Source organism: Rhinoraja longicauda, chromosome 44 (genome assembly GCF_053455715.1).
Source record: "Rhinoraja longicauda isolate Sanriku21f chromosome 44, sRhiLon1.1, whole genome shotgun sequence".
Lineage (NCBI taxonomy): Eukaryota > Metazoa > Chordata > Chondrichthyes > Rajiformes > Arhynchobatidae > Rhinoraja > Rhinoraja longicauda.
Genome location: NC_135996.1, coordinates 991,874 through 1,005,161, shown reverse-complemented (window position 1 = coordinate 1,005,161; position 13,288 = coordinate 991,874). Strand labels below are relative to the sequence as shown.

Genomic DNA, 13,288 nt, shown 5'->3' with positions numbered 1-13,288 from the left:
GGAGAACCACGGTGCTATCACGAAGGCATAACCTTTCACCTTTTCGCCACTGGTCCTTCCATGTCTCTTCACTGATAAGCGTAACTCCAGCTCCGGTGTCAATTTGCATGGGGATAGTCTTTCCCCCCACACACATGTCCACAGTCAAAGGAGTAACTTTCTTCTTCTCACTGTTAGCATGATAAAGACCATACACATCACTTTCCTCGGTCAGTTGGTGGCTTTTATCCGTTTTCCAGCTGACTGCTTTTTCTTCAGTTTTTCCCTTCCACGCTGAGCATTTTTCCCACTCGACATGCACACCCGTGAAAAATGCCCTTTTTTCCACAGTTCAAACACTCCACCTGTTTCGCTGGACAGTCGTTCACGTCAGCATGGGGAGAGCCACCACAGCGATAACACGATGATCCTCTTATGGTTCCCCGCTTGGGATGACCACTGTGAGACCCCCTTGATTTCGCGATTTTGTTTATCGCTTCCCTGGGCTTTTGTTTCCCGTCACGGAGAACAGCCGTGTTGCGGTCTGCCGTCTCCATAGCGGTGGCGATACCGAGTGCCTTGTCGAAATCCAGTGTGGCTTCCGACAATAATCGACGCTGAATGCGGTCATCATCAATCCCACACACCAAACGATCACGTAACATTTCATTGAGCGTCGAACCATATGCACAATGTTCAGCGAGGTGACGTAACTCGGCCACATAATCAGCAACTGACTCATCCGGTTGACGCTGATGAGAGTTGAATTTGTAACGCTGGACGATGACCGACGGTTTCAGGACCTTGTGATTCGTGACTGTTGACACCATCTCAGAATACTCAACTTGCCCAGGTTTCTGTGGAATAAGTAAACTCGAGATGAGTCTGTACGTTGGTCCTCCGCACATGGAAAGCAAGATAGCCCTCTTCTTTCCTGCATCTGTAATGTCGTTGGATAGGAAGTAATGTTCAATGCGCTCGGCGTACTGCACCCAGTCGCCCTGTGCAACATGAAATTCCCCTATTGAGCCAAAAATAGCCATTGTAGCCACAAAAACAAGTCACCAAGCGAAACATCAAAACAAGTTTATCCTCGTCGCCAATTAATGATACGTTTTACTCAGTATCATTCTCTAAAGCACGCATTGAGTGGGAGACCAAAACAACACAGGTCTGGACACAAGATCGCCATTTTTGCAGCTGCGCAGGCACAGCTTTACCATATTGTTGCATGTATACATCGCATAGCAGCTTTGCCATATTGTTGCATGTATAGATCACAGGGAGGTTCTGCTGTAGTTGTACAGGGCATTGGTGAGAGCACACCTGGAGTATTGCGTACAGTTTTGGTCTCCTAATCTGAGGAAAGACATTCTTGCCACAGAGGGAGTACAGAGAAGGTTCACCAGATTGATTCCTGGGATGGCAGGACTTTCATATGAAGAAAGACTGCATAGACTAGGCTTGTACTCGCTGGAATTTAGAAGGTTGAGGGGGGATTTTATAGAAACTTACAAAATTCTTAAGGGGCTCGACAGGCTATATGCAGGAAGATTGTTCCCGATGTTGGGGAAGTCCAGAACAAGGGGTCACATTTTAAGGATAAGGGGAAGTCTTTTAGGACCGAGATGAGAACGTTTTTTTTCACACAGAGAGTGGTGAATCTGTGGAATTCTCTGCCACAGAAGGTAGTTGAGGCCAGTTCATTGGCTATATTTAAGAGGGAGTTAGATGTGGCCCTTGTGGCTAAAGGGATCAGGGGTATGGAGAGAAGGCAGGTACTGGACACTGAGTTGGATGATCAGCCATGATCATATTGAATGGCGGTGCAGGCTCGAAGTGCCGAATGGCCTATTCCTGTACCTATTTTCTATGTTTCAATGTTTCTATGTTTTTATGCGATATTCTGGCAATTTGGAGAACGATGTTTTCCTTGCACTCACATAATAACATGTTAAAACACCGCAATGAAGAGACAAAAAATGATTCATGAAGGTGATACAGGAAATAGGATCATCTGCTATTCTCACAATTGAGGACATGACAGGGTTATTTTATCTGAGAATGTACAAGTATTTCCGATTGAATTGCGAAGCGAGACGCAGAGATTGTGTGAATGCAGACATTCATAGTTTGCATTGATCTGTGATCCAACAGTGCAGTTGAGGGTGTTGTAAATTGTTTGATATGTTCCGAGTTTCACCTGTAAATGAGCATCTGAGAGGAGGAGGAGCGTGGGGATAGCAGCCGTTCGTGTTCGGAGTGACAATTCCTGGTGGTGTACAATTGAAGTTGAGCACCAGTGAGCGGCTACTTGGAAGCGACCGTAATGAAAGAGGTTGTGCTTTGAGCACCAAGTGTTTTGTTCAGGATAAACACTGAGACTTTGCTTCGTGAGCTTCAGCGAGGAGCCGAAGCGGAGAGATGGTGCTTTAAAGCGAACTCTTTTTTTGTTAACACTTTCTTGGCTTAGGTGCCGTGGTGCTTCTAGGGTGACCGAAGTCCGGCACATTTCTAATGTTCATGAGGACTCCGCCTCTGTGACGTGTGTCCAACAGCAGATTATGACAGATGGAGCGAGGGAACTGGAGCGGCGATTGCATAATTGTGCAGTTTGTATATGTGCTGTCACAGAGCGCTAGAGACCTGGGTTCGACCTTGACCAAGATGGTCTCTGCGGATGTTAAAGGAAAGTTTAAAACACAACACAAAGATCGGATAAAACAATCACGACTTTATTTAAGAGCGCCAAGTATAGTGATCACTGGGGAGCATTCTCCGAGAGGGACCTAAGGGACCGTATTAGGAACCTGGAGCGGCAGATTGATGACCTCCGTCTGATCAGGGAGAGTGAGGAGGTTATAGATAGGAGTTACAGGGAGGTGGTCACTCCTAGACCACGGGAGGTAGACAAGTGGGTCACTGTTAGGGGGGGGCAAGGAACAGAGGCAGGGACTAGGGAGTACCCCGGTGGCTGTACCCCTTGGAAATAAGTACTCCTGTTTAAGTACTGTTGGGGGGGACAGCCTACCTGGGGGCAACGACGGTGCCCGGGCCTCTGGCAAGGAGTCCGTCCCTGTTGCTCAGAAGGGTAGGGAAAGGAAGAGGAGAACAGTAGTAATAGGGGACTCTATAGTGAGGGGGTCAGATAGGCGTTTCTGTGGATGCAGTCGGGAGACCCGGATGGTGGTTTGCCTCCCTGGTGCCGGTGTCCGGGATGTGTCTGAGCGTGTCCAGGATATCCTGAAAGGGGAGGGAGAGCAGCCAGAGGTCGTGGTACATATAGGTACCAACAATATAGGTAGGATAAGGGAAGAGGTCCTGAAAGGAGAATTCAGGGGGCTAGGAAGGGAGTTAAAAAAAAGGACTTCCAAAGTAATAATCTCAGGCTTACTGCCTGTGCCACGCGATAGTGAGAATAGGAATGGAGTGAGGTGGAGGATAAATACGTGGCTGAGGAACTGGTGCAGGGAGCAGGGTTTCAAGTTTCTGGATCATTGGGACCTCTTCTGGGGGAAGTATGACCTGTACAAAAAGGACGGGTTGCATCTGAACCCGAGGGGAACCAATATCCTGGCGGGGAGATTTGCTAAAATAACTGCGGAGACTTTAAACTAGTACGGTTGGGGGGAGGGACTCAAACACAGATAGCTAATAGGCAGTGTGTGAGGCAGGAGGCAGAAAAGGGAAACACTCAGACCCAATATGTAGGAGAGAAAGAAGGGAAAAGAAATAAACTGAGAATAAGAAATGATGGGTCCCTTAAATGTGTATATTTTAATGCTAGGAGCATTGTAAGAAAGGTGGATGAGCTTAGAGCCTGGATTGACATCTGGAAGTATGATGTTGTGGCGATCAGTGAAACATGGTTGCAGGAGGGTGGCGATTGGCAATTAAATATTCCAGGATTTCATTGTTTCAGATATGATAAATCGGAGGGGCAAGAGGTGGGGGTGTTGCATTGCTTGTCAGGGAGGATATCACAGCAGTGCTTTGGCAGGACAGACTAGAAGGCTCGATTAAGGAGGCTGTTTGGGTGGAACTCAGAAATGAGAAAGGTTTAGCAACACTTATAGGGGTGTATTATAGACCGCCAAATAGGGAACGAGAATTGGAAGAGCAAATATGTAAGGAGATAGCAGATATTAGTAGTAAGCACAGAGTGGTGATTGTGGGTGATTTCAATTTTCCGTATATAGACTGGGAATCACATTCTGTTAAAGGGCTGGATGGTTTGGAGGTTGTAAAATAGTAAGATTAAATGAGAACTTACCAGTTCGAAGTTTGATCTGTATTTTATGAGGAGTTACGATGAGGGACTACGTGAAGACCCCGTCCAGCACGCGTGCGCGACATTCTTCAAAGCAGCGGTGTGGATTCACAGAAAAAACACAACGATTGAAATAAATATAGTAAAGAAAAAATAAGAACTTGATTACCAGTTGATCTGTATAAAAAAGGGTGGGAGCGGAGGGCACGTAGTCCCTCATCGTAACTCCTCATAAAATACAGATCAAACTTCGAACTGGTAAGTTCTCATTTAATCTTACTATTTTATTTCGGAGTCACGTGAGTGACTACGTGAAGACTTCAAAGCTTCTGTGATTCCGAACCGTGTACCAGCTCATGCTTCACTCACTGTCTGAAGACCTTAGAGGGAGGAAGTATGTTATCGCGATCAAGAACCCTGTTTGTGAACAAAAAAGGTTTATTAATGACAACAAAAAACAGAGAGCTCCCCAGGGCTCAAATTAAATATTATCTGCAGACTCTAAAATTCTGTCTGCAAATGTAGCAGGTTGCGCCAGCGGTTTATTATAAAACCTTTGGAAAGTTCTTTCCGAGGACCATCCTGCTCTGGCCAGAGTATGGTCAATTGGCACGTCCATTTGACTAGCCGCCGACGTAGATGCAGCCCTGGTGGAGTGAGATTTGTAAACATTCGTATTGACTCCCGCGGACTTAAGCACCTGCTTGAGCCACCTTGAAATGGTTTGGCTCGTCACCTGACCATGAGGCTTCTTGTGGCTTATCCATAAGGCTTTTTCTCTCCCTCTTAAGTTGTATGTTGTGTCTATGTAATTGGCGAGGTGGTCTTGGCACACAGCCGTGGTTCAGATGAATATGCCCAGAACTCCATGACTGGAGGCGTGGTACCTGGTCTAGTTTGTTTGACCAGTCCCTGAATATGGAATGTGAAACAGTCCAATGACTCTGTCATGCTGTCGAGCCTCAGAAGGTGGAGGGATTGTACCCTTTAAGCTGACACTAGTGCCATGAGCATGACTGATTTCAGTGTAAGTTGTTCCAGCGTGAGTGCCCTGGGCGGTGGCCATCCCCTAAGGTACGTCAGCACAATGCTGACATCCCAGATCTGAGTGTACCTTGGTCTGGAGGAGTTAGTATTAAAAATGCCCCTCATGATTTTGATTCCTAGTGGATGGGACCCCAAAGCCAGTTGTCCTGCTGCTGGAACCAAATAAGCTGACAACGCACTCCTGGCTGTATTTATGGCGCTGTAGCTGAGTCCTTCCTGATGTAATCCAACCAGGAATTGCACAACACTGGTGGGTGTCGCTGTAGTGTAGGTAGTTCCTGTTTTGGAGCAATACCGTTCCCATTTTAACAGGGGAGAGAGCGAACGCAGTCCCCCACTACCACAAATTTTGCAGTCGAGTATCCCGCATTTGGGGACATCGCAGGCGTCAGCACACCCGAAGTGCAATGGGATAGCCTTGTCCTGGGAAAACCTCCTGAGTGATCAAGGTATCTCCCCTGCCAGGTAAGTATTCCTTATATTGGTCAGGTATTGTCTCCTGGTGGACTCCCGGTGGGATGCGGTCATCATGTTGATGGCGTCCTCAGACAGTCCCAGGCCCAGTAGAGGTCTTTTTAGAATCTGCAAGCCAGGAGATTGACTCTGTCATGGCACGGGTGACTAATGCCTGACACTGGGTGGATTAATAATTCCGGACTGCTGGGGACGGAATCCAATTGAATCTTCCGTAATACCCGACTGATGAGGCAGAAGGGAGGAAAAGCATAAAAGAACATTTTTCCCCCAATACAGCGTGAATGCATCAACTGCTGCTGCCTCAGGGTCTGGTTCCCAAGCGACATACGTTGGTACCTGGTGATTCAGCCTGGATGCAAATAGATCGATATCTGGTGTGCCATTTTGCTTTGTAATTTCGGCAAATATTTTGGGATTTAACATCCATTTGATGTTATCGTTAAATTTGCGTGACCTGGTGTCTGCCACTGTATTTTTGACCAATTTATCACACGATATTGACTTTATACCACACATGTGGTTGATATAAGCCACCACCGTGGTATTATCTAATTGCAACCGGACATGTGCATGATGCGTATTAGATGCATATGCTTTTAAACCATAAAACGCACCCAACATTTCTAAATAGTTGATACCCCGTGTCTGTAGGCAAGATGATTCAGAGTTAGTCCATCTGCCCCCTGTGCTGGATAGCATGTTAGTTGCTCCCCAGCCCAAGGCACTGGCATCCGTTTGAATGGTTAATACTGGGTTGGAGATAATTATGGGACTGGAACTGAGGCTAATGTTCCTTGTCCACCATTGTAACTCTGTAATGGATTCAGCAGTTAAATACATGCTCGGTCAAAGTGACCTGAGTTTTGCTTTAGTTCGTGCACTTTTGTTCTTTGTAAATTTTGGTAGTGCAAAGGCCCAAATTGTACAGCTGGAAAAGCTGCTACCATTTTACCAATAGCTCTAGCTACCTGCCGTATGGTTGGCTGACGTTTATGCATTAGTTCGTGGCATGATAGTGCCAATTGTGATGCTTTCCACTTTGGCAGAGTTACAACCATGCGAACAGTATCAATCGTAAATCCAAGATAGTCCATGGTAGTGGACGGTGTAAAATTGGATTTATCTGGATGTATGACAAACCCCAAAGTTTCAAACAAACGTTTGGTGGCTGCTACTGCCAAAATAGCTGTCTCCAAGGTTTCCCTATCTAAGTACGCCATGACTATATGCTTTTGTTTTGTCAATAATGCCAAGGCGGGTTTTAAGCTTCTAGTGAAACCTTGGAGCGGAGGTTAGTCCATTTGGTAAGGCTTTAAATTGACATAGCTGTTTCATCCAGATAAATTTTTAATTATTTACGGTGCTCCTTGTGTATGGGTACTGAGTAGTAGGCATCTTTTAAATCAATGCCTGCTAGAAAGTACCCTGTAGACACAAATTCCAAAGGTTCATGTTTTGTTCTTTCAATGACACCTTTTGCTAGTAGCCTCACAAGTTCAGCTTGACCCTCTTGTTTGTCTTTGACTGAGAGGGTGAATACCCTTTGGGGTATGTGCTGAACTGGCGGAATGTTTTCATGAACAAAGTCAATTTTATAGCCATGAATGCAGGTTAGTATGTATTTGTCATTAGTGATGGTTTCCCATGCATGCAAAAAACAAGTGCAATCACCTCCCTGTTAGTATAGAGTCCCTACTGCTCATATGCCGAAAGGTACCAGACCCACCTACCTCCATGGTGATTGGTGTTAATTCTTCTTCTGCCTCTTCGCTGGACGATGAGGTGTCTGCTGGGCTGTAGAGGGCTGCTGTTGACGTTGATGTTGTTGTTGGGGGGTGGCGCATTTTCCATGGGGTCCGCTCTGGGCCCTGGCCTAAAAGGCTTACGGGGAATGGTTGCGGACCCCGAGCTTTCACCAGTCCCATATGGTGGTTTATGACTGGTGGACGCCGTGAGGTACTGCCGCCTGGGTTTGTTAGGTCTGCTCGGTCCCAAGCCTGCCCTCACGAGACCAAAGGTCTTGGATTCTTCCTCTAGGTCTTTCACCTTTTTTGGGAGATCCTTTCCAAAAAGCAGAATTGGAGGTTCTGAACCCGGTGTTTTGCAGAGTCCCGCAAACTTAGGGTTGAGGGCAGGCTTGATAATTTCCGTAAACCATTTATTTGGTATTGAGTGGTGCACAGCAGAGCTAGTGTATCTTGCTGATTTGTGGAAATGTCCACACCATCAATGGACCGAGCATATGATGTTATCGCTGCAGTCAGTTTAAGGATTTTCTGGAGCTTCAACTCCAGGTTCCTGCCCCAAATGTCCCCAAATTTGGCTGTTTACAGCTGGTACATTTAATGATGTACAATTTTCTGGGGCTGTGTATAGCTCAAGAGCCTCATTGACCACCCGTTCTTGTAGGGTTTTTGAGGACAGGTGGTCAATGCTGGCTGCAAGTTTCGGCTCTAAAGGCCGACCCCCTCGTGGAATGTCCACGTAGCGGTTGACCACACCCAGCAGCTCTTCCTGATCCTGTACACTCTGCGTACTCCGGACATCTTCAGCCAACAACCCCTCTTCTTGACCAGCCCAGACCTGGTCGCCAATGCTGCCTTCAAACGAAGGTGAGGCAATGGCCAGTGCCCCTAAAGGGCACTGCGGGAGTGCCTGGGCGATCTGGGCCCTCCCTTGGCGAGTCTGCTGCTGCTCTCAGCAGATCTCGCTGGAGCATTGCTCCATAAGCCGTTTTAGGCTTAGGCGGCTGCCAGTGCCGCTGTGTAGCGGTGTAGCATCTTCGTCTGAATCGTCCAGACACTACCGCCAAGTTCTGGCTGCAGGTACCTCCAGCCCGCTGCTCAGGCTGCACTAGCGGTGCTGGGCTCGGCTCGGTAGTTGTGCCGCCTCTTGCCCCCCCTCCAAAGAACGTTCCTCAACGGAAAACGAACGGGGGCGACTGCAAATTTCTTTCCTCTGGTCTTGGTCATCTTGGGACCTAAAGCAGACCAGAGAGAAAATACTTACGGCCACGGTAGAACTTACCTGTCGGCCCGACTTTTTAGTTTGTAGCGGGAGCACCTTGAACTCCCGTTCGTCGCGGTGCACTGCATGAACGCTAATGTCGCGCACGCGTGCTGGACGGGGTCTTCACGTAGTCACTCACGTGACTCCGAAATAAAATGTGTGCAGGATAGTTTTTTGCAGCAATACGTAGAGGTGCCTACCAGAGAAGGGGCAGTGTTGGACCTCCTGTTAGGAAATGAGATGGGTCAGGTGACGGAGGTATGTGTTGAGGAGCACTTTGGGTCTAGTGATCATAATGCCATTAGTTCAATATCATTATGGAGAAGGTCAAATCTGGACCAAGGGTTGAGATTTTGGATTGGAGAAAGGCTAATTTTGAGGAGATGAGAAAGGATTTAAAAGGAGTGAAATGGAAATTGTTGTTTTATGAAAAGGATATAATAGAGAAATGGAGGATATTTAAAGGTGAAATTTTGAGAGTACAGAGTCTTTATGTCCCTGTTCGGTGGAAAGGAAAGAATAATAATTTGAAAGAGCCGTGGTTTTCCAGGGAAATTGGACACTTGGTTCGGAAAAAGAGGGAGATATACAATAAATATAAGCGGCAGGGAGTAAATGAGGTTCTTGAGGAATATAAAGAATGTAAAAGGAATCTTAAGAAGGAAATTAGAAAAGCGAAAAAAAGATATGAGGCTGCTTTGGCAAGTAATGTAAAAGTAAACCCCAAGGGGTTATACAGATATGTCAATAGCAAAACGATAGTGAGGGATAAAATTGGTCCATTAGAGAGTCAGAGTGGACAGCTATGTGCTGAGCCGGAAGAAATGGGGGAGATATTAAACAATTTCTTTTCTTCGGTATTTACCGAGGAGAAGGATATTGAATTATGTGAGGTAAGCGAAACAAGTAGAGTAGTGATGGAAATTAGGAGGATTAAAGAAGAGGAGGTACGGACACTTTTGAAGAATATAAAAGTGGATAAGTCTCCAGGTCCTGATAGGATATTCCCTAGGACATTGAGCGAAGTTAGTGCAGAAATAGCAGGGGCTATGACGGAAATATTTCAAACGTCATTAGAAACAGGGATGGTGCCGGAAGATTGGCGCATTGCGCATGTTGTGCCGTTGTTTAAAAAAGGTTCTAAAAGTAAACCTCGCAATTATAGACCTATTAGTTTGACGTCTGTGGTGGGAAAATTAATGGAAAAGATACTTAGGGACAATATATATAATTATTTGGATAATCAAGGCCTGATTAGAAACAGTCAACATGGATTTGTGCCTGGAAGGTCATGTTTGACTAATCTTCTTGAATTTTTTGAAGAGGTTACCAGGGAAATTGATAAGGGCAAGGCTGTGGATGTTGTCTATATGGACTTCAGTAAGGCATTTGACAAGGTTCCACATGGAAGGTTGATTAAGAAGGTTAAATCGTTGGGTATTAATAGTGAGGTTGCAAGATGGATTCAACAGTGGCTAAATGGGAGATACCAGAGGGTAACGGTTGACAATTGTATGTCAGGTTGGAGGCCAGTGTCTAGTGGAGTGCCCCAAGGATCTGTGTTGGGTCCACTGTTGTTTGTCATTTACATTAATGATCTGGATGATGGTGTGGCAAATTGGATTAGTAAATATGCAGATGATACTAAGATAGGTGGAGTAGTTTATAGTGAGGTAGATTTTCAAAGTCTACAGAGAGACTTGGGCCTTTTGGAAGGGTGGGCTGAAAGATGGCAGATGGAGTTTAATGCTGATAAGTGTGAGGTGCTGCATTTTGGTAGGACAAATCAAAATAGGACGTACAGGGTAAATGGTAGGGAATTGAGGAATGCAGTGGAACAGAGGGATCTGGGAATAACTGTGCATTGTTCCCTGAAGGTGGAATCTCATGTGGATAGGGTGGTGAAGAAGGCGTTTGGTATGCTTGCCTTTATAAATCAGAGCATCGAGTATAGAAGTTGGGATGTAATGTTGAAATTGTACAGGGCATTGGTGAGGCCGAATCTGGAGTATGGTGTGCAGTTCTGGTCGCCAAATTATAGGAAGGATGTCGACAAAATGGAGAGGGTACAGAGGAGATTTACTAGAATGTTGCCTGGGTTTCAGCACTTAGGCTACAGAGAGAGGTTGAACAGGTTGGGTCTTTATTCTTTGGAGCGTAGAAGGTTGAGGGGGGACTTGATAGAGGTTTTTAAAATTTTGAGAGGGACGGACAGAGTTGACGTGGGTAGGCTTTTCCCTTTGAGAGTGGGGAAGATTCCAACAAGGGGACATAGCTTCAGAATTGAGGGACAAAGGTTTAGGGGTAACATGAGGGGGAATTTCTTTACTCAGAGGGTTGTGGCTGTATGGAATGGACTTCCGGTGGAAGTGGTGGAGGCTGGCTCGATTTTATTATTTAAGAGTAAATTGGATAGGTATTTGGATAGGAGGGGATTGGAGGGTTATGGTCTGAGTGCAGGTAGATGAGACTAGGTCAGGGAGAATGGTCGGCGTGGACTGGTAGGGCCGGACAGGCCTGTTTCCATGCTGTAGTTGTTATATGTTAACAATGATTCATCTATTTATATACAGAATTTTCCTTTGATGGTTTATTTATTGCAGAAGGCACTTTAAAACTTTTCCTTCTTCCGAATAGTCTAAAAATATATACTTCATGCACCCCTGAAAGACACAGCAGCGTAACCTCTCTTTAAAGCGCAGATTTATTATAACACTTGAAGAGGACTTTAAGCATTTTAAAGGTTTGTCCTTTGGCAGCAGAGAACAGAATCTGACTAAAGTAGACTGCAGTGAGTTTCAGTTACACATGCTCAGTTTCAACCTTCTTTAAAGCACAGAATTACTATAGAGGACTTTAAGCATTTTAAAGCACTCTACATATCCCCTATGCCTTGCTGTCTTCTTGATGCTTTGCAATTTATCTTTGACAAATCTCCCCTTTGTTCTTAATCGACAAAGTACATATGTTACTTATAATTCATGAATTAGCCCCAAGGATTGTGAACCCATGTGAATCATGGACAATTAATTCATAGAAACATAGAAACATAGAAAATAGGTGCAAGAGGAGGCCATTCGGGCCTTCGCGCCAGCACCGCCATTCATTGTGATCATGGCTGATCGTCCATGATCAATAACCCGTGCCTGCCTTCTCCCCATATCACTTGACTCCACCAGCCCCCAGAGCTCTATCTAACTCTCTCTTAAATCCTTCCAGTGATTCGGCCTCCACTGCCCTCTGTGGCAGAAAATTCCGCAAATTCACAACTCTCTGGGTGAAAAAGTTCCTTCTCACCTCAGTTTTAAATGGCCTCCTCTTTATTCTAAGACTGTAGCCCCTGGTTCTGGACTCGCCCAACATAGGAAACATTTTTCCTGCATCTAGCTTGACCAGTCCCTTTATAATTCTATACGTTTCTATAAGATCCCCTTTCATCCTTCTAAACTCCAGTGAATACAAGCCTAGTTTTTTCAATCTTTCCTCATATGACAGTCCCACCATCCCTGGGAACAATCTTGTGAACCTACACTGCACTGCTTCAATTACAAGGATGTCCTTCCTCAAATTAGGAGACCAAAACTGTACACAGTACTCCATATGTGGCCTTACCAGGGCCCTATACAACTGCACAAGAACCTCTTTACTCCATAAGCTGAATTCCTCTCATTAAGAAAGCCAACATGCCATTAGCTTTCTCCAATACCTGCTGTACCTGCACGCCAATTTTCAGTGACTGGTATGCAAGGACACCCAGGTCTCGCTGCACTGCCCCTTCTTACCTAATCTAACATCACTGAGATAATAATCTGCCTCCTTGTTTTTGCTGCCAAAGTGGATAACCTCACATTTATCTAGATTACACTGCATCTGCCACGCATCTGCCCACTTACTCAATCTGTCCAGATCATCCTGCAACCTCCTAACATCTTCTTCGCAGTTTACACTGCCACCCAGCTTTGTGTGATCCGCAAACTTGCTAGTGTTGCTTCTAATCCCCTCTTACAAATCATTAATGTATATGGTAAACAGTTCCGGCCCCAACACCGACCCTTGCGGCACTCCACTCGCCACTGCCTGCCATTCTGAAAAGGACCCGTTTACTCCTACTCTTTGCTTCCTGACTGCAAAACAATTTTCTATCCATGTCAATACCCTACCCCCAGTACCATGTGCTCTAATTTTGCTCACCAATCTCCCGTGTGGGACCTTATCAAAGGCATTCTGAAAGTCTAGATACACGACATCCACTGGCTCCACTTCATCCATTTTACTTACCACATCCTCAAAAAATTCCAAAAGATTAGTCAAGCATGTTTTCCCTTTCATAAATCCATGCTGACTTGCACTTATCCTTTTAATGCTATCCAAATTACCCCTTTAATAAATGATTCCAGCATCTTTCCCACCACCGATGTCAGGCTAACTGGTCTATAATTCCTCGTTTTCTCTCTCGCTCCTTTGCTGAAAAGTGGGATACCATTAGCTGTCCTCCAGTCCACAGGA

The 13,288-nt window shown here is 45.6% G+C and overlaps 1 non-coding gene and 1 pseudogene across 1 annotated transcript; one reads left to right on the top strand and one right to left on the bottom strand.

Moving 5' to 3' along the window:
- The window catches only part of LOC144612316 (tumor protein p63-regulated gene 1-like protein), a 316,908-nt pseudogene that overhangs the window by 61,284 nt on the left and 242,336 nt on the right, over positions 1-13,288 (top strand).
- LOC144612432 (U1 spliceosomal RNA) lies at positions 5,606-5,769 on the bottom strand. The gene has a single exon (XR_013549672.1). It is a non-coding gene; the product is annotated as a U1 spliceosomal RNA (small nuclear RNA).